The following is a 24,413-nucleotide window of genomic DNA, read 5'->3' as shown; positions in this document are numbered from 1 at the left end:
ATCCATGTATAGGGGTGCCTGAGTGGCTCAGTGGGTTAAAGCCTCTGCCTTCGGCTCAGGTCATGATCCCGGTGTCCTGGGATCGAGCCCCGCATCAGGCTCTCTGCTCGCCAGGGAGCCTGCTTCCTCCTCTCTCTCTCTGCCTGCCTCTCTGCTTACTTCTGATCTCTGTCTGCCAAATAAATAAATAAAATATTTTTTTAAAAATCCATGTATAAGTGGACTCATGGATTTCAAACCTGTGCTGTTCAAGAGTCAACATCTATTTATCTATCTATTCATCCATCCCTTCATCCATCCATCCACCTATCCATCCACATACACAAACACATATACATAATTGAGGAAATAAAATGAATTTGGGAAAATGGGGAATTTCTCAGGATAAATGAAATTTACTAACACAATTCATGCTGTAAACCATTGCTATTTTATATTAACTACAAGTTAAAATTATTATCATCCACATTTCAGATAAGGTTTAAGAGAAACTTTTAAATGTTTTTTGGACTCAGGAAAGAAGCAGTTAAAAATAGTGCCATTTGTTATCTAGCTAACATAGTCCTTGTACTCAACAAGGTAATGCAATCTATTAAAACCAGACTACAAAATATTGCTGAGGAAAACAGAACTTTAAATTGTCAAAGAAAGAAAACACATTTCCTATTGGAGTATAGGACTTATAAGGCATACACAAAAATAGTTGAATCATTAATATTTGTGGAGATTTTGAGAGAAAAAAATCTATTTTAAAAAACATCCAAACAAGATTAACCACGTAGCAAAATTGTTTTCTAATAATTATAAAGTCTGAAGGCTAAAAGTGTAGAATGTAGAATAATTCAATAAATCTGATTTTAATTTATTAGAATATTATAGGAAAATTACCTCCGTGATGAAGACTTCATTGATAAGAATCAGAAAATTTCTACAAAGGGAATGCCATTTTACATCTGAATTATTACAAAGACTAAATCTTATTCTTACAATGACACAGAAAATTACTGTTTTAAAATAAGGGAGTTACCGAGGCCACTACAGCATTTAATTGAATAATGGTGATAAAATTTTTTAATTAATTGTAGGGCTAAGTTAAATTCAAAATACCAACCAGCAATTAACAGGAAATATTTGTCTCTCCCTTAAATCACATAATAACTTTAAAATACAATGAAGAAATCACTAAATGAAAAAAAAACCTATAAAATTATAAATATAAAATTCGTGTATAAAAATATAAAAATGCTATTACAAGTATGTATAATATCTTAGCATGGTGCCATAAAATTTTTAAAAAGATGTTTAAAGGGAGGAGAAAAAAAAAACATTACAAGGAAGATCTTAACTGAGATAGTAAACTACAAGCATATCTTGAAAAAAATGAATATTTTATAAAATGAATCTCATGAATAATTGTCGTTTTACAGTTTTGTTGATGGCCATTTGTAAAGAATCCCTTTCTAGAGGTAGATGCATGATTTCCTTTTTTGTTTTTTTCTATTCTTCATTTTAACTCTTGTTTGTTTTTCCTTATTTTTCTCCTCCCAACCTATGGTTCCTACTGTCAGGTTGTTGTCGGGTTTGGTTTTGTTTTGTTTTGTTTTAAGTTACTTCTTTTCACTGCTACTATCTAATAAAGTCCTTTTGTATTTGGAGGAAACTAGTGCCTTACAAGAAGGATGCTTCATTTTATTTTTTTAAAATACTTATTTATTGGGGCGCCTGGGTGGCTCAGTGGGTTAAAGCCACTGCCTTCGGCTCAGGTCATGATCCCAGGGGCCTGGGATCGAGCCCCGCGTCAGGCTCTCTGCTCCATGGGAAGCCTGCTTCCTCCCCTCTCTCTCTCTGTCTGCCTCTCTGCCTACTTGTGATTCCTCTCTCTCCGTCAAATAAATAAAATCTTTAAAAAATATAAATAAAATAAAATAAAATACTTATTTATTTATTTGAGAGAGCATGCACACACACTTGTGAGCAGGGTGAGAGGCAGAGGGAGAGAGAGAGAACCTCAAGCACACTCCCTGCTGAGTGCAGAGCCTGATGTGGCTCAGTCTCCAATCCTGGGATCATGACTGCAGTCAAAATCAAGAGTCAGATGCTGAGCCAACTGAGTCATCCACGTGCCCCAAAAAGCATGTTTTATTTAAACTAACAACGGTGACATCAGTTAATTTATGTGATAATAACCAATGTGCCCCACTTACTTTCATTCAAATTAGAAGCTTGTTGCAAAGGTGATTAGCTGACTGGATTTCGTTAGGCATCAAGCTTCACTTTATTCATCATATTTATTGACTGCTTATAGTGGGCCCACTTAGGTGCTAAGTGATAAGAATAGTAAAAAAAAAAAAAAAAAAATTAAGACTAATTAAATAAGACATGGGCCTTTCTTTCAAGGGAACCAAAATCTACTGCCAGAGTTTCACTTGTGAGTAGATAATTATCATACAATGCAGAAAGATGAGAACAAGTAGAAACATCTTCAAAACAAAACAAAATTAAAAAGTTCTTTTAATTCCAAATAACTTTCCAACTACTGTCATGTATATTTGGGCTCTTTATTATCCAAACATCTCCTAAATGATGTCCAAACTTGCTGCCCCCATTTCCTCACCTCCCACTTGGTCTGAACTCAAAAACTGCAGCTACCCCACTGCACCCTTGTTATTCACATGTCTCCAATCCAATGAGCTTGGTTTCAGTTCTCATCCTACCCCCCTTCAGCAGTATTTGATTCCCAGACTTACTCACATATATGAAGCAGTGTTTCCCCAGGTTTTTCTGGCTTCGCCCTGTAGATCATTTCTTCTAGCTACTCTGTCTTCTCATTCTTCATGCTTTCTGTAAACACCTTCTCCTCTACCAATCATTAAATATGGGTGTTCCTCAGGACTCGACTCTAGCCTGGCTTCCCTTAACTCCACTTTCTTGCTGAGTGGTCTCATCCGTCTACCATGGTGACATAAGCATAATATTCTATCCATTTTCAAATTTGTGTCAAAAGCCCAGACTTCAGTTTTGAGAATTAGATCATTTTTGCAACTTATTTCTAAATGCTTCTAGGTTTCTTCAATGAGATATCCATAATGCAATCATAACCTTTCCCCCCAAAAATCATTTCTCCTTCCCTAGTCTCTCTTCAGAAAAATTGCACAACATCCATCTAGTTGTTGATGAAAGAAACCTGACAGCCATGCTCCATGGCTCTCCCTACCCTCCCAGTGATTCACATTAAGTCCATCATTAAGTTCTGTCTGTTCCAGAATCAAAATATCTATGAAAGTAATTTATTTCCCTGTATCTCCACTGCCACCAACTTAGTTCAAGCATCCATTATCTCTTTCTTGGACTTCATCAATAACTTTAAACTTGTCTCCATACCTCCAACTCTTCAGTAAATTCCTCTCACTGCATTCAGAGTAATCATTCTTAAAACAGTTCTACCTATATTATTTTGGTGCTTAAACCCCTTCAGTGTCTTTCTGTTGCTGTGGAGATATGAAAGGAACTGGATTTAGAGATACTTCTGAAGTACAATAAATAGTATTTGATATATGGAATGAGATAGACAGAGGGGTCTATGATGTATCCCAAATTAGCTTGAGATACTGGGGGAATAATATCATTTTAAAAGATCAAACTTATAGGGCAAAGAAGAGGAGAATATGGATTTAATATCAGAACTATTGAGCTTACAATCTATAGGAAATTCAGGTTGGGATCAACAGTTGTGGGAAAGGTGGGAAGTAGAGAGAGACTCTTAATCTCAGGAAACAAACTGAGGGCTGCTGGGGGGTGGCAGGGGAAGGATAAGGTGGCTGGATTATGGACATCATTGGGGAGGGTCTGTGCTGTGAATTGTGTAAGACTGATGATTCACAAACCTGTACTCCTAAAGCAAATAAAACATTATATGTTAATAAAATTTACATATAATGTAATTATATGTTAAAAAAATTTTTTTAAAAATAACTAAGAACAAAAACCTGAGGAATACATTTAAGGGGAAATGGTGTCAGAAGATGAAAGGTAAATTAAGGAGACAGAAAATAAGGAGGGGTGGAGAGAAACAGGAAAGTTATTTGAACATTGGAGTAAGGAAATAATGTATTTTTCATTTTAGTATACATAAGCTCAGTTCTAAACTATGTCTTTTGAAAAAATAAAACATTGTAGGAAAATGCCTAGTAATTAGGTGTGACTATCTTTACTGACTGAAGTTAGTGTGAACCTCAAGTGAACAGGACTGAGATTATATTGCTTCTTATTTTATTATATTGTGTCATTGATCCATGTAAGACCCTGTCTTACTGATAGATTTTATTACCTTTTAGCCTCCATACCCACCATTCTGGTACATAAACATTCTATTATGTCTAATGTATATCCTTCTTTTGTTTGTGTTCTTATAAAATGTGTTCTGATTAATGAGGAAATAAACAATAAAATAAGTGACATTGCATGATATATCTGGTTCTGATCCTTCCTTTTCACAAGGATAGATTATATCCATTGCTATGTGTACTTCTAATTCAGTACTTCTAATTGCTGCATGATATTCCATAATATACAACCACCACATTTTTAATTTATCTATATTCTCTATGATAGATACACCCAGGTTGCTTCCAATTATTAACAATTGCAATGTTGAAATAACATTTCCATTTATATACATCTCCTTATGGATTTATGAAATGATTTTTCTGGGTAATATATCCATGAGCAGAGCTGATAGGTCAAAATGCATGCATATATTTAATTTTGGTTACTATTTCCATCTTGTTCTCTGAATGGCTGCCCCAGTTCATGGTCCCTCCAATAGGACATAAGGATTCTTGTATTCTCACATCTTGATCAAAAGTTGGCACATCTATTTTTGCTAATTATTGGCAGGCTAATATGTGAAAAGAGATATCTTATTTCAATTTGTATTTCTGACCATTAATGATTTGGGACATCTCTTCGGGTATTAAGTTTTTTTACTTTCCTTTTCTATAAATTGCCTGTTCATATCTTGTGTACATCTTCTTTTCTATTGTTTTGTTTTTCTTCTTGATTTGAGGGCCTTGGATATTCTGGATATTAGTGCCTTGTCAGTTTTAGACTGTGCATATATAGTCTTCCATTATGTCACCCATATGATATATCTGTCCATAATGTCTGTATTAGTTTCTTAGAATTGTTATAGCAAAGCACCACAAACTCGATGGCTTAAGACAAAAGAAATTTATTCCCTCACAGTTTTTAAGGTTAGAAGGCTGAAATCAAGGTGTTGGCTCCCTCTGAAGGCTCTAAGGGAATATTCTTCTTTGCCTCTTCCAGCTTCTGATGGCACCTGATGTTCCTTGAATTGTGGCAGGATACCTCCAACCTCTGCTTTATTTTCATATGGCATTTTTCCCTCTGTGTGTCTCTGTGCATCTGTGTGTTCACTGGTGTCTTAATCTATTCAGACTGTAATATACAGTAAACCATTATTTCTCATAGTTCTGGAAGCTGGAAGTCCAAGATCAGCGTGCTAACATGGTCAGGTGAGTGCTCCTTCCAGATATCAAACTTCTCATTGTATCCTCACATGGTAGAAATGGTCAACTAGCTTTCTAGAGCTTCTTTTACAAGAGCATTAATGCCATTTATGAGGGTTCTCTCATGACCTGAGCACCTCCCAAACCCTACCTCCTAATTTCATCACACTGGGTTTTAGTATTTTAACATATCAATTTTAGAGGGGCAAAACATTTAGATTATAGCACATTCAGACATAGCACAGGAATACAAATATTTGGACCATAAAACATGGCACCAGTTATTGGATTCAGGGCCCATGATATTCCAGTATGACCTCCTCTTAACTTAACAAATTATATCTGCCAGGACTATATTTCCAAATCAAGTCACATTCTATGGTCCTGGGTGGACATGAATTTTGGAGAGACACTCTTCAACAATATCCTTCTTTAAATAAATTTTAAAATTTTAAGATTTTATTTTTAAGTAATCTCTACACCCAATATGGGGTTTAAACTTACAACCCCAAGATCAAGAGTTGCATGCTCTACCAGTTGAGCCAGTCAGACACCCCAAATAAATGAAATTTTTACCTAATGTTCTGCATAGTGATTATAGTTACTAATATTGCATTATGTACCTGAAAGTTGCTAAGGGAGTCATAGATCTTAAATGTTCTCACCACAAAAAAGAACTGGTGATTATGTGAGAGGATGCTACTATGGTAATCATTTCATGGTATATAAGTATATCAAATCAACCAGGCTATAATCTTAAACAATGTTTTGTGTTAATTTTTTCTAAATAAATCTGGGGGGAAATAAAATATATTGGTGTTGAAAGATAAGCAGATAGGTAGATAGATAAAATTTTTGATAAAATTACATTGTTGTACTGATGGGAGGACTTCTGTCAAAATATTCATTAGATAAGACTGTTAAAGCAAGATTTTATATATGTGTATGGGAGATATATTAACTATTGATCGACTTCCCAGCATTCAGGTAGGATGTGTATAGCTCAAGAGAAGCTAACTTTACCTCAAACATGACTTTGATTAAGTTTATTCCCATGGTAATAGTAATTGATTTAGGCCTGGACACATGACTCAACTGGGGACAAAGAGAGATTTCCTGAGGATTTCTAGGATAAAAACTTCTTTATTATTCTAAAAGAACTCCTGGAAGAGATTCTCTCTTCTTGTTCGAAGTGACCAAGGGGGACTTGAAGTTCATGAACCTGCTTCCTACCATGAGATGGTAACTAGCCTGAGGACAAAACTAATCACAAAGTTGAGGAAATCCTGAGAAACTGTGGATAAATTGAAATTGAGTCCTAAGCTTTTGGCTTTCAGTTAAGTGATATAATTTTCTCTAGGTGAATAAGCAGGCTAAGAGTTCCACTACTCTTCAGCTATATGGCATTAGGCAAGTTCCTTAATTTTTTCAAGCTTCCCCTTCCTCAACCATAAAATGGAATATCCTTAGTATCAAATTCCTAGAGTTTTGTGAGAATTAGACAATTGGTGTAAGGCACTTAGTCTAGAATTAATCATTTATAAGTGTGAAGTAATTATGAAATACTATATTATTATCATCCTTATTTTTATTTGTATCATTGACATTATTACTGTCAGATTAAATAGCAAACCTAGGGTAAACTCTCAAATATCCTATCTTTTGGTTTATGTTTCTTTTTAAACCAAGTAAGGCCAAATTATCTGTTGGTCCTATTGCCACTGCATTAACGTCTCTAGTACACTTGTTAATATCACAAGTATTTATTTATTTTGCAGGGAATCCTCCAGTATTCAGTGCATTAAGCTAAGCACCATAGACAGAACTATGAACACAGCAAGGATGATTCCTAATTATCCAAGGAGGTTATTGGAGTAAGACACTATCCACTGTTGATAAGTCAGCTATCCAGGAACAAGGCATTTTTTACTAGATAATCAAGCGAACCAGGATTTCCCCATATTCAGAAACCACTGTAAAAAGCAATCAGTTTGGGGGTGCGTGGGTGGCTCAGTCAGTTAAGCATCTGCCTTTGGCTCAGGTCATGATCTCTGGGCCCAAGGATTAAGCCCCACTTAGGGCTCTGTACTCAGTGGGGAGTCTGCTTCTCCCTCTCCATCTTCCCTTCCCCCACTCATTCTCTCTCTTTCAAATAAATAAGATCTTTTTAGAAAAGCAATTAGTTTGGAAACTAAAGAACAAGAACAGAAACAAAGCAGAGAAGAGCAATCATAGAAATTCTAGCCACCCAAAGCTATTGTGCCCTGAGAAGGTAATAAAAGATACCTAGTGGACAAGGGAAGTATGGGGCAGGTTTAAAAAAGAAAAAAATATCCTTTCCATCTGAATTCATTTCAATTCTCTTTAAATAATAGGTCTCTTTATGACTGTTATTAAGCCATTTTTGCAGCAAACCTTCATAACCTTATTAATATTGTTCAACATAAAACAAAGCATTACACCTAAAAATGGAAATTCAAAAAATATAACCACAACTTTGTCTTACCAACCTTGGTAAATAAGGTATATTCTAGCAGAATGCTAAAATAGGTTGATTATTTTCATGACGTAAAAGTAAAAGTCATTGATTACTCCACATGTATGTATTTTCCCATGCAGGTAGTGGAAGTACTTTATCACAGGGAATAAACATATCAGAGTTATAATGCTGGGGGGAAACTCCTCAAAAAACACTTAGGGGGGAAAGTAAACTGAAATAGATTTTTTTTCTTTATGAGAGAATAGCAAGGAATAAAATGAGCAAGCAAACGGAGGAAGAAACAGGGGAAAATAAAACACAACTGCACACCCTGAGGAGCAAGGGACAGAAAATCTATATAGCCAATAAATAACCCCCTAGTCAGAGAATCTATACACCATCCAAAGCGGACAATTTGGGAAGTGCCAGCAAAGATAGAGAAGGCTCAATCACAGCAGTTATTGAAAAGAAAAAGGCAAAAAAAGAAAACAATAGAAAAGAGAGGAAGCATGCACCTGACTCTTCTGAGAAAATTATTATAAATTGAATCTACTGGTTTCCATGGGAGGGAGGTTGTTTTGTTTTTGTTTTGTTTTGTTTTGTTGTTTTGTTTTGTTTTCTGTGCTTGAGATGAGGTGAAAGAAGGAAGGGCATTTCCCTTTCCTCCTAGAATTCAAATTCCCTTTCAGTGTGAACAGAAATCACACCAAAACACCTCTCAGATCCACCATTCGAACACCTGCATTTTCTGTCCAATCTTGTACTTTTCCTTTCCTGGCCTATTTCTCCCTGCCCTACCCTGTTGAGACCTGTACTGTTCAGATCAGAAAGACAAGATAGAAAGGAAGAAGTACTGGGATAGGAAACAGAGAGGACTGTGTCAGAAGGGAGAGGTGGGGAGGCAAGACCGTTGTATATGTCTTCCACATCATGCCCCACCAAGCCTCTATCTCCCTATCACAGAAGTTGCCACATTTGGTTCACTTAACCATATTTCCTCTAAAGGCAAAGATCATTCTATGTAGTTGTCTGCTTTTTACTTAGTCTTGAGTAGGGGAATATCCAATATTTCATGATGGGAATTTTTTTTAATGTACTTTTAAATCCTACTTAAGAGCTTACCATTAGCAAAGGGTCTTTGCTAATTGACTTTGTGGCAGAGCTGAGACCCAGTGGAAAGAGGATCAAGTCAAGGAAAATCTTTTCCTCTCATCTGACTATTCAGTGCTTCAGAGTCAGAGTGCCAGATACTCACTACATCAAGTGCTTGTCCAGGGCCTACTGAGTTATTAAAATCGTGGTTGGTGTAAAATAATATCATATAGGTCGTAGGCCCAGAAAACTTAACGCCAAAGTAGAATGAACTAGGCAGTACTGTATATTCAAATTATCTAATGGTTCAATTTAAGGGTTAAATTATACAAAACAAATAACGATGGATATTAATGCATATGGTATATTAAGTGCATTGTACATAGAAATAAGTGAATCCTAAGAGGGGAAGGCAGAAGTTATTGGATATGATTTGTATTCAAAAGATAATTATGGGGCGCCTGGGTGGCTCAGTAGGTTAAATCCTCTGCCTTCGGCTCAGGTCATGATCCCAGGGTTCTGGGATCGAGCCCCACGTCGGGCTCTCTGCTCCGTGGGGAGCCTGCTTCCTCCTCTCTCTCTCTCTCTGCCTGCCTCTCTGCCTACTTGTGATTTCTCTCTCTCTGTCAAATAAATAAAATCTTTAAAAAATATATTAAAAAAAAGATAATTACACTGTAAGGAGATGTTTACGATAAAGCTTTTGGATTTTTTTTTTAATACTAGAAGATTAAATAAGGAGCCAAGAAAGTTTTAATTAAGTAAATTCTATTCATATTTGTTATAGAATATTAACCTTCCTAAGATATTTAGAAATTATGTATGGAATCAGAAGAGACCCCGAATCGCTAAGGAAATGTTGAAAAACAAAAATAAAGCTGGCAGCATCACGTTACCTGATTTCAAGCTTTATTACAAAGCTGTGATCACCAAGACAGCATGGTACTGGCATAAAAACAGTCACATAGACCAGTGGAACAGAGTAGAGAGCCCAGATATGGACCCTCTACTCTATGGTCAATTAATCTTCGACAAAACAGGAAAAAATATACAGTGGAAAAAAGACAGTCTCTTCAATAAATGGTGCTGGGAAAACTGGACAGCTATATGTAGAAGAATGAAACTCAACCATTCTCTTACACCGTACACAAAGATAAACTCAAAATGGATAAAAGACCTCAACGTGAGACAGGAATCCATCAGAATCCTACAGGAGAACATGGACAGTAATCTCTTCGATATCAGCCACAGCAATTTCTTTCAAGATACGTCTCCAAAGGCAAAGGAAACAAAAGCGAAAATAAACTTTTGGGACTTCATCAAAATCAAAAGCTTCTGCACAGCAAAGGAAATTATGATCTAAATATATGTAAATGCTTTAAATTAGGAGGACAGTAGGAGATAAGGTATTATTCATAACCATTTAATCATCTTTTTAAAGTCTACCCTCTTTAAAAGTAAAAATCTTGAATTCAATCTCCTTAAAATTTCCCCTATTCTTAAAATATTATAATTTGTTTTTAAAACTTTAATTATTAAAGTATAATATTTATTCAATCCTGGATAAAATTGGAATTCATATTAAAATATTTTTGTTATTATACCAGAAACTCATATTCATAAGAGAACTTGAAGAGAAGGCAGATAATGAAAAGAAATTTTAATCACCCATAATCCTATCATGTAGACATAGACATTATTAATACTTTGAAATATATATTCTAGTCTATGTCTTATATAATACATATCTTACTAAAAAGGAATCTTATCATATATCTGCCTTTTGCCTGTTTTCTTTAACAGTTTGTCATGAGTATCAATAGAAATACATTTAAGACCAGGAAGTGTTTAGATGTTTATCTTAGAATGTATGTATATAAAGTTTACTTTCAGATTTAATGTATTACTTATTGGATTTTTTTTGTGGTGCCAATTTTAAACACAGTTTTATTTAAGACATTGCATTTTCCACTTAACAATATAGTGCTTATAAAGTGCAATGTTTATTTCATTTCCCTGTGCACATGTTCCATATTCAAGTATCAAGAATGCCCAGTTCTGGGGGTAGGAGAAGAATAAATGAAACAAGATGGGATTGGGAGGGAGACAAACCATAAGTGACTCTTAATCTCACAAAACAAACTGAGGGTTTCTGGGGGGAGGGGGGTTGGGAGAAGGGACATGGGGTTATGGACATTGGGGAGGGTATGTACTTTGGTGAGTGCTGTGAAGTGTGTAAACCGGGCGATTCACAGACCTGTACCCCTGGGGATAAAAATATATTATATGTTTATAAAAAATTAAAAATTTAAAAATTAAAAAAAAAAAAGAATACCCAGTTCTTTTGCTATAGCAGCTCAACATTACAACTGCCATGGAGTTTGCTACAAATTTGGGTCCTTTGAATATTGTGTGTGGAACAATGCTCAACCTATTTATTCTCAGATTGGTTTAGTCAACCTCTTCAATGGTGGGCCCAGAGGAGGCACCACCAGAAGGAGGAGCTCCACCACCAGGGAAGCCTCCAGGAATTCCTCCTGGCATGTCCCCTGCACTCTGGTACAGCTTGGTGATGATGGGGTTGCAGACTTTCTCCAATTCTTTCTGCTGGTGTTCAAATTCTTCCTTCTCTGCAGTCTGGTTCTTATCAAGCCAGTTGATGATTTCATTGCACTTGTCAAGAATCTTCTGTTTGTCTTCATCATTTATCTTGCCCTGAAGTTTTTCATCTTCAACAGTTGCTTTCATGTTGAATGCATAAGACTCAAGTGAATTCTTGGAAGACACCTTGTCCTGCTGTTTCTCATCTTCAGCTTTGTACTTCTCAGCTTCCTGGACCATACGCTCAATATCTTCTTTGCTCAAGCGGCCCTTGTCATTAGTGATGGTAATCTTGTTCTCTTTTCTGTGCTCTTATCCATGGCAGAGACATTGAGGATAACATTAGCCTCAATATCAAAAGTGACCTCAATCTGAGGGACACCACGAGAAGCAGGAGGTATGCCTGTGAGTTCAAACTTTCCAAGTAGATTGTTGTCCTTGGTCATGGCATGCTCACCTTCATACACCTGAATAAGCACACCAGGCTGGTTGTCGGAGTAGGTAGTGAAGGTCTGTGTCTGTTTGGTAGGAATGGTAGTATTACGCTTGATGAGAACAGTCATGACTCCTCCAGCAGTTTCAATGCCAAGAGGAAGTGGAGTGACATCCAACAGTACCAAATCTTGAACATTTTCAGATTTGTCTCCAGAAAGGATGGCTGCCTGGACAGCTGCACCATAAGCAACAGCCTCATCAGGGTTGATGCTCTTATTCAGTTCTTTTCCATTGAAGAAATCTTGGAGAAGTTTCTGAATCTTGGCGATACTGATAGAACCACCCACCAGGACAATCGTGGATCTGAGACTTGTCTAACTTGGCATCCCAAAGGGCTCTCTCTACAGGGTCCAGGGTGCCACAGAACAGGTCAGCATTTAATTCTTCAAACCAGGCATGAGTGATAGAGGCATAGAAGTCAATTCCTTCATACAGAGAATCAATCTCAATACTGGCCTGGGTGCTGGAAGAAAGTGTACGCTTAGCACATTCACAAGCAGTACGGAGGTGACGAACTGTCCTCTTCTTTTCACTGTTATCTTTCTTATGCTTGCACTTGAACTCTGCAATAAAATGGTTGACCATTCGGTTGTCAAAGTCTTCTCCACCTAAGTGGGTGTTTCCAGCTGTGGACTTAACCTCAAAGGTCCCATCTTCAATAGTAAGGATTGACACATCAAAAGTGCCACCTCTTAAGTCAAAGATCAGCACATTCCTTTCAGCTCCAACATTTTTGTCTAAGCCATAAGCAATAGCAGCAGCAGTTGGATCATTGATGATTCAAAGTACATTGAGACAAGCAATAGTTCCAGCGTCTTTGGTAGCCTGACGCTGAGAATCATTGAAGTACGCAAGTACTGTGACAACTGCATTGGTAACAGTCTTCCCAAGATAAGCCTCTGCGATTTCCTTCATTTTCGTCAAAACCATAGAAGACACCTCCTCTAGATAAAAGCTTTTTGTCTCTGCCTTGTATTCTACTTGGATCTTGGGCCTGCCAGCATCATTCACCACCATGAAAGGCCAATGCTTCATATCAGACTGGACAACAGCATCATCAAATCTCCGTCCAATCAGGCATTTGGCATAAAAAAACTGTGTTGGTGGGGTTCATCGCAACTTGGTTCTTCGCAGCATCACCGATCAATTGTTCGGTGTCTGTGAAGGCGACATAACTTGGGGTGGTCCTGTTTCCCTGATCATTGACAATTATTTCCACTTTCCCGTGCTGGAAGACACCCACTCAGGAGTAGGTGGTGCCAAGATCAATGCCAACTGCAGGTCCCTTAGACATGGTTGCTTATGTGTGGGCCTGGCTCGGGTTGAGAAGAAGACAGCAATCCAAAGATCTAGCTCCGCGTTCAATCACTTATTGGATTTTTTAAGTGGTTCTGTTTTTCTCCTCTTCACTTTACTCAAAAGTACATGAATATGAAGAGCCAAATAATTTTTAACTGTTGTGATATCAAAAGCAGTCCAAGAATACTCTTACCATGGAACCAGGTGTGGTGCAGAGTCTGTACGAAGCATGAGTACCAAATCAGAGGAAAGTCCCAGATGACAAGTCTCTATATGTGAGTTCATGTTCTGGCTCTGATCCTGAGCATCTATGCCTCTTGGCAAGCCACTCAGCACTTCAAGTTGTACATATGAAACATTTAATACTAAATGACCTCTGAAACTCCCATGAGTCTACACTGAATGCAGGTATGGGATATCCCAGAAATGGGAAAACTGATATTTAAATATACAGAGGTGATGCTGGAAGCCTCAAATTTCACTGGCCTTGGTTTGAAGACTGCTTCTATGCTACAGGTTTCTGAAATCTGTGCACAAAATGACAACAAAATTTTGGCCAGTGTCCTAAAACCTATTCTTTCAGTTAAAATGAAAGGAAACAAAACAAAAACAAAACAAATTTAAAAACTCCTTGGGAGAATCCATTTTGGCCATTGAAATAAAACCAATCAAAAGTTGACTACATCTATCCTATTTCTACCTACATCTACCCTATTTCCATATAAATGACTTTTCCTTCCTAATATATCTGTGACATTATAAACAGTCATTTTATAAATATAAGCAAGCACCAGTGATATCTACCCATACTTTTAGCTTTTAATGGAATTTATAAATACAAATTATTCAAAAATGACACAAAAATGACATCAAAAAGTGAACACAAAGAAATTATAAAGATTAACTCCACTGCCTGGAATCTGATAAACAGGTTTTTGCTACTTATAAAACATGGTATTGTGTATTAGTAGATGCCCAAAAAAAGGAAAAATTTTAAATGCATCAGTTGTAAATTGATGATCTCATATAACTGATCATCAGCACTATTCAATAAACATTCAGTAATGATGGAAATGTTCAATATACATTGTGTCCAATATGGTGGCCCCTATTGAAATGCAACTAGTGCAAATGAGGAACGGATTTTTTTTTCAATTTTTCTGAATCTTAATTTAAATTTAAATAGCCATGTGTGGCTAATGGCTACCATATTGGACAGCAAGACATAGACCATATTTGGGACAGAAAGTATAATGGCCTAACCCATCTATCCATGTTATTCAAAATAAAACATGATAGAATACAAACTTTACAGGTCTACCAAGATTATATTTCCTAATTGCAAAATCCAAAGTAAGTTCACCAAGGTTACACTTCTGTTCATATTTTTGTACTCCTGTTTTGCCAGATCCCTCAAGTAAAGACCTGATACCTTATACCTGATGACTTACTTAACCTAGGTATACATACAAAGACCAGCTCCAAGACAAGGGTCCCCAAAATGCAACTGCACCTCTGATGAAATAATCTATGGAAGCCTGGTACCAATCACAAAATAACATGATGGGAAGATTTTTTAAAGTTCCTAGAGCCCAAATGTGGCACAGAATGCTACCCATTTTCAAGACTTCAAGAAGGCTTGGACAGAAACCCATCAGAAGTAAACTAGACACCAGCTCCCAACCCCAGTTATTTCTATCTACCTAAGACCCAGGATTTATTTATTTATTTATTTATTCATTTATTTTCAGCATAATAGCATTCATTGTTTTTGTACCACACCCAGTGCTCCATGCAATCCGTGCCCTCTATAATACCCATGACCTGGTACTCCGACATTCCACCCCCCCCTTTAGAACCCTCAGATTGTTTTTCAGAGTCCATAGTCTCTCATGGTTCACCTCCCTTCCAATTTCCCCCAACTTCCTTCTCCTCTCTATCTCTCCATGTCCTCCATGCTATTTGTTATGCTCCACAAATAAGTGAAACCATATGATAATTGACTCTCTCTGCTTGAGTTATTTCACTCAGCATAATCTCTTCCAGTCCCATCCATGTTGCTACAAAAGTTGGGTATTCGTCCTTTCTGATGGAGGCATAATACTTCATAGTGTATATGGACCACATCTTCTTTATCCGTTCGTCCATTGAAGGGCATCTTGGTTCTTTCCATAGTTTGGCGACTGTGGCCATTGCTGCTATAAACATTGGGGTAGAGATGGCCCTTCTTTTCACAACATCTGTATCTTTGGGGTAAATACCCAGGAGTGCAATGGCAGGGTCATAGGGAAGCTCTATTTTTAATTTCTTGAGGAATCTCCACACTGTTCTCCAAAGAGCCTGCACCAACTTGCATTCCCACCAACAGTGTAAGAGGGTTCCCCTTTCTCCACATTCCCTCCAACACATGTTGTTTCCTGTCTTGCTAATTTGGGCCATTCTAACTGGTGTAAGGTGATATCTCAATGTGGTTTTAATTCAAATCTCCCTGATGGCTAGTGATGATGAACATTTTTTCATGAGTCTGATAGCCATTTCTATGTCTTCATTGGAGAAGTGTCTGTTCATATCTTCTGCCCATTTTTTGATATGATTGTCTGTTTTGTGTGTGTTGAATTTGAGGAGTTCTTGATAGATCCTGGATATCAACCTTTTGTCTGTACTGTCATTTGCAAATGTCTTCTCCCATTCCGTGGGTTGCCTCTTTGTTTTCTTGACTGTTTCCTTGGCTGTGCAGAAGCTTTTGATTTTGATGAAGTCCCAAAAGTTCATTTTCGCTTTTGTTTCCTTTGCCTTTGGAGACATATCTTGAAAAAAGTTGTTGTGGCTGATATCGAAGAGATTACTGCCTATGTTCTCCTCTAGGATTCTGACGGATTCCTGTCTCACATTGAGGTCTTTTATCCATTTTGAGTTGATCTTTGTGTACGGTGTAAGAGAATGGTCGAGTTTCACTCTTCTACATATAGCTGCCCAGTTTTCCCAGCACCATTTATTGAAGAGACTGTCTTTTTTCCACTGTATATTTTTTCCTGTTTTGTCGAAGATTATTTGACCGTAGAGTTGAGGGTCCATATCTGGGCTCTCCACTCTGTTCCACTGGTCTATGTGTCTGTTTTTATGCCAGTACCATGCTGTCTTGGTGATCACAGCTTTGTAGTGAAGCTTGAAATCAGGTAACGTGATGCCCCCCTTTTATTTTTGTTTTTCAACATTTCCTTAGCGATTCGGGGTCTCTTCTGATTCCATACAAATCTGTGGATTATTTGCTCCAGCTCTTTGAAGAATACCGGTGGAATTTTGATCGGAATGGCATTAAAAGTATAGATTGCTTTAGGCAGTATAGACATTTTAACAATGTTTATTCTTCCGATCCAAGAGCATGGAATGGTCTTCCATCTTTTTGTGTCTTCTTCAATTTCTTTCATGAGTGTTCTGTAGTTCCTCAAGTACATCCTTTACCTCTTTGTTTAGGTTTATTCCCAGGCATCTTATGGTTCTTGGTGCTTTAGTAAATGGAATCGATTCTCTGATTTCCCTTTCTGTATTTTCATTATTAGTGTATAAGAAAGCCACTGATTTCTGCACATTGACTTTGTATCCTGCCACATTGCTGAATTGTTGTATGAGTTCTAGTAGTTTGGGGGTGGCGTCTTTTGGGTTTTCCATATAAAGAATCATGTCATCTGCAAAGAGAGAGAATTTGACTTCTTCATTACCAATTTGGATACCTTTTATTTCTCTTTGTTGTCTGATTGCTGTTGCTAGGACTTCTAATACTATGTTGAACAAGAGTGGTGAGAGTGGGCATCCTTGTCGTGTTCCTGATCTCAACGGGAAGGCTGCAAGCCTTTTCCCATTGAGGATGATATTTGCTGTGGGTCTTTCATAGATAGATTTGATGAAGTTCAGGAATGTTCCCTCTATCCCTATACTTTGAAGCGTTTTAATAAGGAATGGATGCTGGATTTTGTCAAATGCTTTTTCTGCATCAATTGAGAAGACCATGTGGTTCTTCTCTCTTCTGTTATTAATTTGTTCTATCACATTGATTGATTTGCGTATGTTGAACCATCCTTGTAGCCCAGGGATGAATCCCACCTGGTCCTGGTGGATAATCTTTTTAATGTGCTGTTGGATCCTGTTTGCTAGGATCTTGTTGAGAATCTTAGCATCCATATTCATCAGTGATATTGGTCTGAAATTCTCCTTTTTGGTAGGGTCTTTGCCTGGTTTGGGGATCAGGGTAATACTGGCTTCATAGAAAGAATCTGAAAGTTTTCCTTCTGCTTCAATTTTTTGAAACAGTTTTAGGAGAATAGGTGTTATTTCTTCTTTGAAAGTTTGGTAGAATTCCTCAGGGAATCCATCACGTCCTGGACTCTTGTTTTTTGGGAGGTTTTTGATCACTGCTTCAATCTCGTTACTAGATATCGGTCTATTCAGTTTGTCAATTTCTTCCTGGTTCAATTTTGGGAGTTTATAGTTTTCCAGGAATGCATCCATTTCATCGAGGTTGCTTAGCTTATTGGCATATAACTGTTGATAATAACTTCTGATGATTGTTTCTACTTCCTTGGTGTTTGTTGTGATCTCTCCCTTTTCATTCATAATTTTTTGAATTTGAGCTTTCTCTCTTTTCTTTTGGATTAGTGTGGCCAATGGTTTATCGATCTTATTGATTCTTTCAAAAAACCAGCTTCTAGTTTTATTGATATGTTCTACTGTATCTCTGGTTTCTACCTCATCAATCTCAGCTCTAATCTTGATTATTTCCCTTCTGATGTGTGGAGTTGGTTTGATTTGTTGTTGATTCTCCAGTTCTTTAAGGTGTAGAGACAGTTGGTGTGTTCTGGATTTTTCAATTTTTTTGAGGGATGCTTGGATGGCTATGTACTTCCCCCTTAGGACCGCCTTTTCTGTATCCCATAGGTTTTGGACTGAAGTGTCTTCATTCTCACTGGTTTCCATGAATTGTTTCAGTTCTTCTTTGATCTCCTGGTTGATCCAAGCATTCTTAAGCAAGGTGGTCTTTAGCTTCCAGGTGTTTGAGTTTTTTCTGAACTTTTCCTTGTGATTGAGCTCCAGTTTCAAAACATTGTGATCTGAGAATGTGCAAGGAATACTCTCAGTATTTTGGTATCGGTTGAGTCCTGATTTGTGACCCAGTATGCGGTCTATTCTGGAGAAGGTTCCAAGTGCACTTGAGAAGAATGAGTATTCTGTTGTTAGGGTGGAATGTTCTGTATATATCTATGAGGTCCATCTGGTCCAATGTGTCATTCAATGCTCTTGTTTCTTTATTGATTTTCTGCTTCAATGATCTGTCTATTTCTGAGAGAGGCATGTTAAGATCTCCGACGATTAGTGTATTCATATCAATATGACTCTTTATCTTGATTAACAGTTTTCTTATGTAAATTGGCTGCTCCCATATTGGAGGCATAGATATTTACAATTCTTAGATCATCTTGGTGGATAGTCCCTTTAAGGATTATGTAATGTCCTTCTGTATCTCTGACTACAGTCTTTAGTTTAAAATCTAATTTGTCTGACATGAGAATCACTACCCTGGCCTTCTTTTGAGGCCCATTGGCATGAAAGATGCTTCTCCATCCCTTAACTTTCAGTCTGGGTGTATCTTTAGGTTCAAAATGGGTCTCTTGTAGACAACATATGGATGGGTCCTGTCGTTTTATCCAGTCTGCAACCCTGTGCCATTTTATGGGTGCATTTAGGCCATTCACATTGATGGTGATTATTGATAGATACGTTTTTATTGACATCGTGTTACCTTTGAAGTCTTTCTTTCTGTCGATTGTCTCTATATTTCTGTTCAATGCTATTCTTGGGCTTTTTCCTCTTTTATAGAACCCCCCTAATATTTCCTGCAGTATCAGCTTGGTGGTTGCATAGTCTTTTAAGCCTTGCCTGTCTTGGAAACTCTTTATCTCTCCATCCATTTTGAATGTCAGTCTTGCTGGATAAAGTATTCTTGGCTGCATGTTCTTCTCATTCAGTGCCCTAAATATATCTTGCCAGCCCTTTCTGGCTTGCCAGGTCTCTGTGGACAGGTCTGACGTTATTCTGATGGGCTTTTCTCTGTACGTAAGGATCTTCTTTGTCCTAGCTGCTTTCAAGAGGTTCTGCCTACAATTACAATTCTTCATTCTTACTATTAGGTGTCTCGAGGACTTTCAAGAATCTGTAATCTTGGGGGGAAACCTTTCGGCCTCTAGTACATGAACGCTGGTTCCATTCATGAGATTCGGAAAATTTTAATGAAGAATTTGTTCCACTATATCTTCTAGACTTCTTTCTTTCTCCTCCCCTTCAGGGATTCCAATAATTCCAACGTTGGAATGTTTCATGGCATCATTTATTTCCCTGATTCTGTTTTCGTGACTTTTAAGCTGTTTGTTCCAGGCTTCCTCCTGATCCTTTCTCTCTGTTTGTCCTCCAGATCACTAATTCTATCTTCTGTCTCAGTTACTCTAGCATTGAGAGTATTTTGATTAGATTGGAACTCATTGAGAGCATTGTGAACCTCCTCCCTGGTAGCTTTTAGGTCTTCCCTAATATTGAAAACATGATCTCTGGTCGTTTTCAGTTCAGCCCTAATCAATTCCATTTGGTCACCCATGGCTTTCTCCAACCTAGCTATTGCTTGGATAATTTTTAGCCTGAATTCTCTTTCTGACATATTGTCTATGTTGATAGCCTTTAGCTCTGTTGCAGAAGGTCCATCCTCTGTATTTTTCTTCTATTGGGCATTCCTCCTCCTATTCATTTTGGAGAGAGATGACTGAACAGGTGTAGCTGGATGTATCATCTGTGGTGCAGTCAAGGTGCACCCTGGAACGCTTCTGAGCAATCAGAGTTCCCCACCCAAATGAGAGGAAAAAGAAAAGGAAAAGGAAAAAAAGAGAGAGGGAGAGATACAGGGACGAAAGGTGAGATAAAAGAGAAGGTTCAGCCCAAAGGACCCAGGAATTCTTAATTTGAGCTAGGGACAGTGAAGGGAGTCCCAACAATGATTATGATTTAATCTTCTGCTAAAACAAGGAATGGGAGAGAAGCTTAAAAGAAAAATACAGTTGATTTAGGAAAGTAAAGGAATATAGTTCTTTAATCCAGAAGTTAGAAGATCCTACTTCTTTATCTGACATTGAGACTTGCTCTATCTCCTATAAGAATGTCATCACATTAGTTTCAGAGAAAGTCTTTCAAGGAACATATTGATGAGTTCATTGGGGATAGAACTCAAACAAGTAGTTTAGTTCTTATGCCTGTTTGGCAAGAAATGTCTATATGTGTAACAAAAGTTGGTCTGAGATTACTTTCACTGTGATGATCCGAAAGTGTGAAATTTTAGGGTAGAAATGCATATCCTACTATGATGTATGAACACTAGATACTAGGAGAGTCACTGAAATGAGCCTGATATTTACTCAATGAAGAAATTGGCTTTGGTGGCTGGCAATATAATTATCTTTCATATGATTTTAGCTTTGTTAGTATATTGCACTTATTTTTATTTTAAAAAATCAGTATGACCACTTTTTGTATAAGAAAATGCATAGAAGCCAGTAAAATGTAGACACTTGCCATCCCATCTTTCTAAATGTTTATTTTGTGAGAGCAAAAGAAAAGTCTAAATCTATTTAAACACACATCAATGGCTAATTTTAAGAAGGTGGAGCAATCAAAGTCCACTGTAGTAAAGGAGAGACTGAGGTATTATTGACTAGTCTTAAATATTTTAAAAGAAAGGATAGAAAGAGTATGCTTTCATGTTTAATGTCTAAACGCTTGTCAGATATAGTAAGAGAGAACAAGAAGAAGGGAAGATAATCATGCTAAAAATTTCAAAGATAAATAGTTGGGGAAATGATAATTCTTCTTTTTGATCCCTCATCAACTGACTCATTGCCTAGGAGGTTTTCGTAATGTTGATCTCCTGAGAGACAGCCACCCACTGAGAATATATAAATTGGTAATGAGCAAAAAGTCAGCAGATGGAAAGAAATCACAGAGAAGGAAGTAAGGATTTTCACTTTGCACAAATTACAAAACATAAGGGAAGATAGTTTTCCAAGAGAAAGCAAAAATTGTATTGGGTTGGTTAATTAGAATTTACTCTACAGGAGTGAACATTGTTGTTCTAACAAAAAATGAAACTGGAAAACTGAATGTCATTCCTCATGATAGAAGTATTGGGTCACACCTACAGCATCCTAGAGGTCTAGTTAAATGAGGGAAATCCTCATGGCTTTACTGTATTTGCAGCTTGGTAATAGTCTCTCTATAATCAAAACAGCCACTTTAATGGCAAAGAAATAAAAGCCATTCTGGAAGCAAAAGACATATTTAAGTGGTTGGTCATGACTGAATAAGTTTATCAAGAGATAAAAAAAAAAAAACTCCAACAGAACTACTTAAAGCACTAAAAGGACCTGGTTAATTAACACATTAGGGAATCTAAAATACTATCACAATCACTGAACAACCTACAACTGGTAGAAGCATGTTCATTGGTAACTAGCTTCACTGAGGCATTCACCAACTAGGGTAGACTGTAGCCTTTAGCAATCAATTAACTAAAGGAGAATTGTGGAGAATTATAAGAGAATGAAAGGTCCCAAAGGATAAAGTTGGTGGGCAGGAAAATGAAGCATTTTTAGGATATAATCAACAAACCAACTCTAAACTCCAAAATTAACCCACAAGGGGATAACAAGTGGGAAGAAAGTTTTCAAAATATAGTTCCCCAAAGCAAAATAAATAAAAATGAAGATTGCTTGAAATCCCCCTACTTGAGAATGCCATGGCCTTCTCAACACTGAGTTGATAAAGTATTCTAAAATACATATAGCAGATAAAATCTCTTAAGACACACACATGCAGGAACTTGAGTAATTATGATATCAAATAAAATTAATATTAAAGCATGTTTGTATCAAATAGATAACTTAAAAAATTTTTACACTACTAATTCTAGTTCCAACCATGACAGAACAAATTTCATTGGGCTTACTATTCTACCTTAAACAATTATAAATACATGAATCAACCATTTAAAATAATTAAGCAACAGCCATCCATGATCCTTGGGAGAAAGGGCATACATGAGTTGAGTTCCAAACTGCAGCATAGAAAAGTAGCCTGAACAAAAACTGTGTTCTCACTGGGTAGGAGAAATAGAGACCAGAATTAAGAGCTGCTGAGGCAACAGAAACTTTCAGGAAAAGATAACTGGAGAATAGTATACTACACAGAGAAGTATCTCCAGATATCTGCAGATATATCCATTTGAGTCTTTGGACCAATACTAACATACACACATTCAGGGCAAGACTACATGAGGCATGGTGGAAAATGGCTAGTAGGGACTGTGAAGTGAATGAAGGACTCCACAATCACGTAATGTCCAGAGACACTGAAATTCTAATTCTCTAGAATAAGTGGCTTCACTGAACTCCACATACATTTAGTTGAGACCTCAAAAAGAGTATACATTAAAAGCAGTATTATTTTGGTTCTAGATTAAGGACTACTCTAGACCTACTCAAATAGCCTCAACATGATAAAATTTATCAGATATATCAGACAGGAAATTGCAGCCAGAAAAAACTCGAGACTTTCATAAAGATAAAAAAAAAAGTAGGTTCGCAACAATGGAGTATTCACAACGTCCACAACAAAACCAAAATTACTAGGTGTTCAAAGAAACAGGGAATGTGACACACAACCAAAAGAAAATGTGTATAGAAAAACAACTAAACACGATGTAAATACTGAAATTAACAAATACTATGGCATTAGAAGTGTATTGAAGGATTTAAAGGAAAATACAGAGGTAATAAATAAATGCACAGAAAATAAGAATTTATGAAAAAGCAAATGACGATTCTATATTTGAAAAGTCCATTATCTTAAATGAAAAACAAATATCACTCAATCTACTTAATAGTAGATTGGACACTATAGAAGAAGAGAGAGAGTATCAGAATACCAGAATCTATCCATACAGAAATACACACATACACACAGAGGGAGAGAAAGAAGACTAGAAAGTTAAATAAAGGCTCACTAAAAAAATAAGTAAAATAAAGTTTACTGACATGTGGGACAATAACAAGGAGCCTAGCATACATATATATAATTGTAGTCCCAGAAACAGATGTGAGAAAATGGCAAAAATATATTTGAAGAATTAATCTTTGAAACATTTCCAAATTTAATGAAAACAATAAAGGCACAAACACAAGAAGCACAATAGAACATATAAGCAAATAAGAAAAAAAAAAACACAATTAGAACACTAAGGTCTATCATAATAACATTGCTAAAAACCAGTGATGAGGAAAGAAGCTTAAGAATAGCCAAAGGGAGGAAAACTTACAAGACATAGGAAAAATGTTCAGTTACCTTTTACTTATTACCTGAAACAGTACACAACAAAGTCAAGGAAATGACAAATTTTAAGTGCTAAAAAGAAAATAGATGTCTATATTCAGCAAAAAACATTTTTCAAAAAATTAAGGTAAAATACAGACTTTTTCAGACAAACAAAAATAGAGTGAATATCTTCCCAGCAGACCTGTACATCAAGAAATGTAAAGGGAAATTCCTTAGGTAGAAGGAAAATAACACCAGATGAAAATCATATCTAGACAAAAATAAGTAAATAAATAAATAGTACTAGAAAGTCTAAGTATATACATAAATACAAGAAACTTTTTTATTTATAAGTGTTCTTAATAATCCATTGTTTAGATCAAAGCTAATAATACATTTGGGAGGTTATGTCATTGTAGAGGTAAAATATATGGCAGCAATAGCACAGTAAATAGTTTTTAAAAAATGGAAATTGTGGGAAGCATACTTATAAAAATGTGGTTTTCATTCTCTGATCC

General features: G+C 36.7%; 1 pseudogene; it reads right to left on the bottom strand.

Moving 5' to 3' along the window:
* Positions 1 to 11,443: 11,443 nt before the first annotated feature.
* LOC122905555 lies at positions 11,444 to 13,528 on the bottom strand (annotated as a pseudogene).
* Positions 13,529 to 24,413: the final 10,885 nt, after the last annotated feature.

Source organism: Neovison vison, chromosome 4 (genome assembly GCF_020171115.1).
Source record: "Neovison vison isolate M4711 chromosome 4, ASM_NN_V1, whole genome shotgun sequence".
NCBI classification, from domain to species: Eukaryota; Metazoa; Chordata; class Mammalia; order Carnivora; family Mustelidae; genus Neogale; species Neogale vison.
The sequence above is the reverse complement of the archived record's forward strand: the minus strand, read 5'-3'. Positions and strand labels throughout refer to the sequence as shown.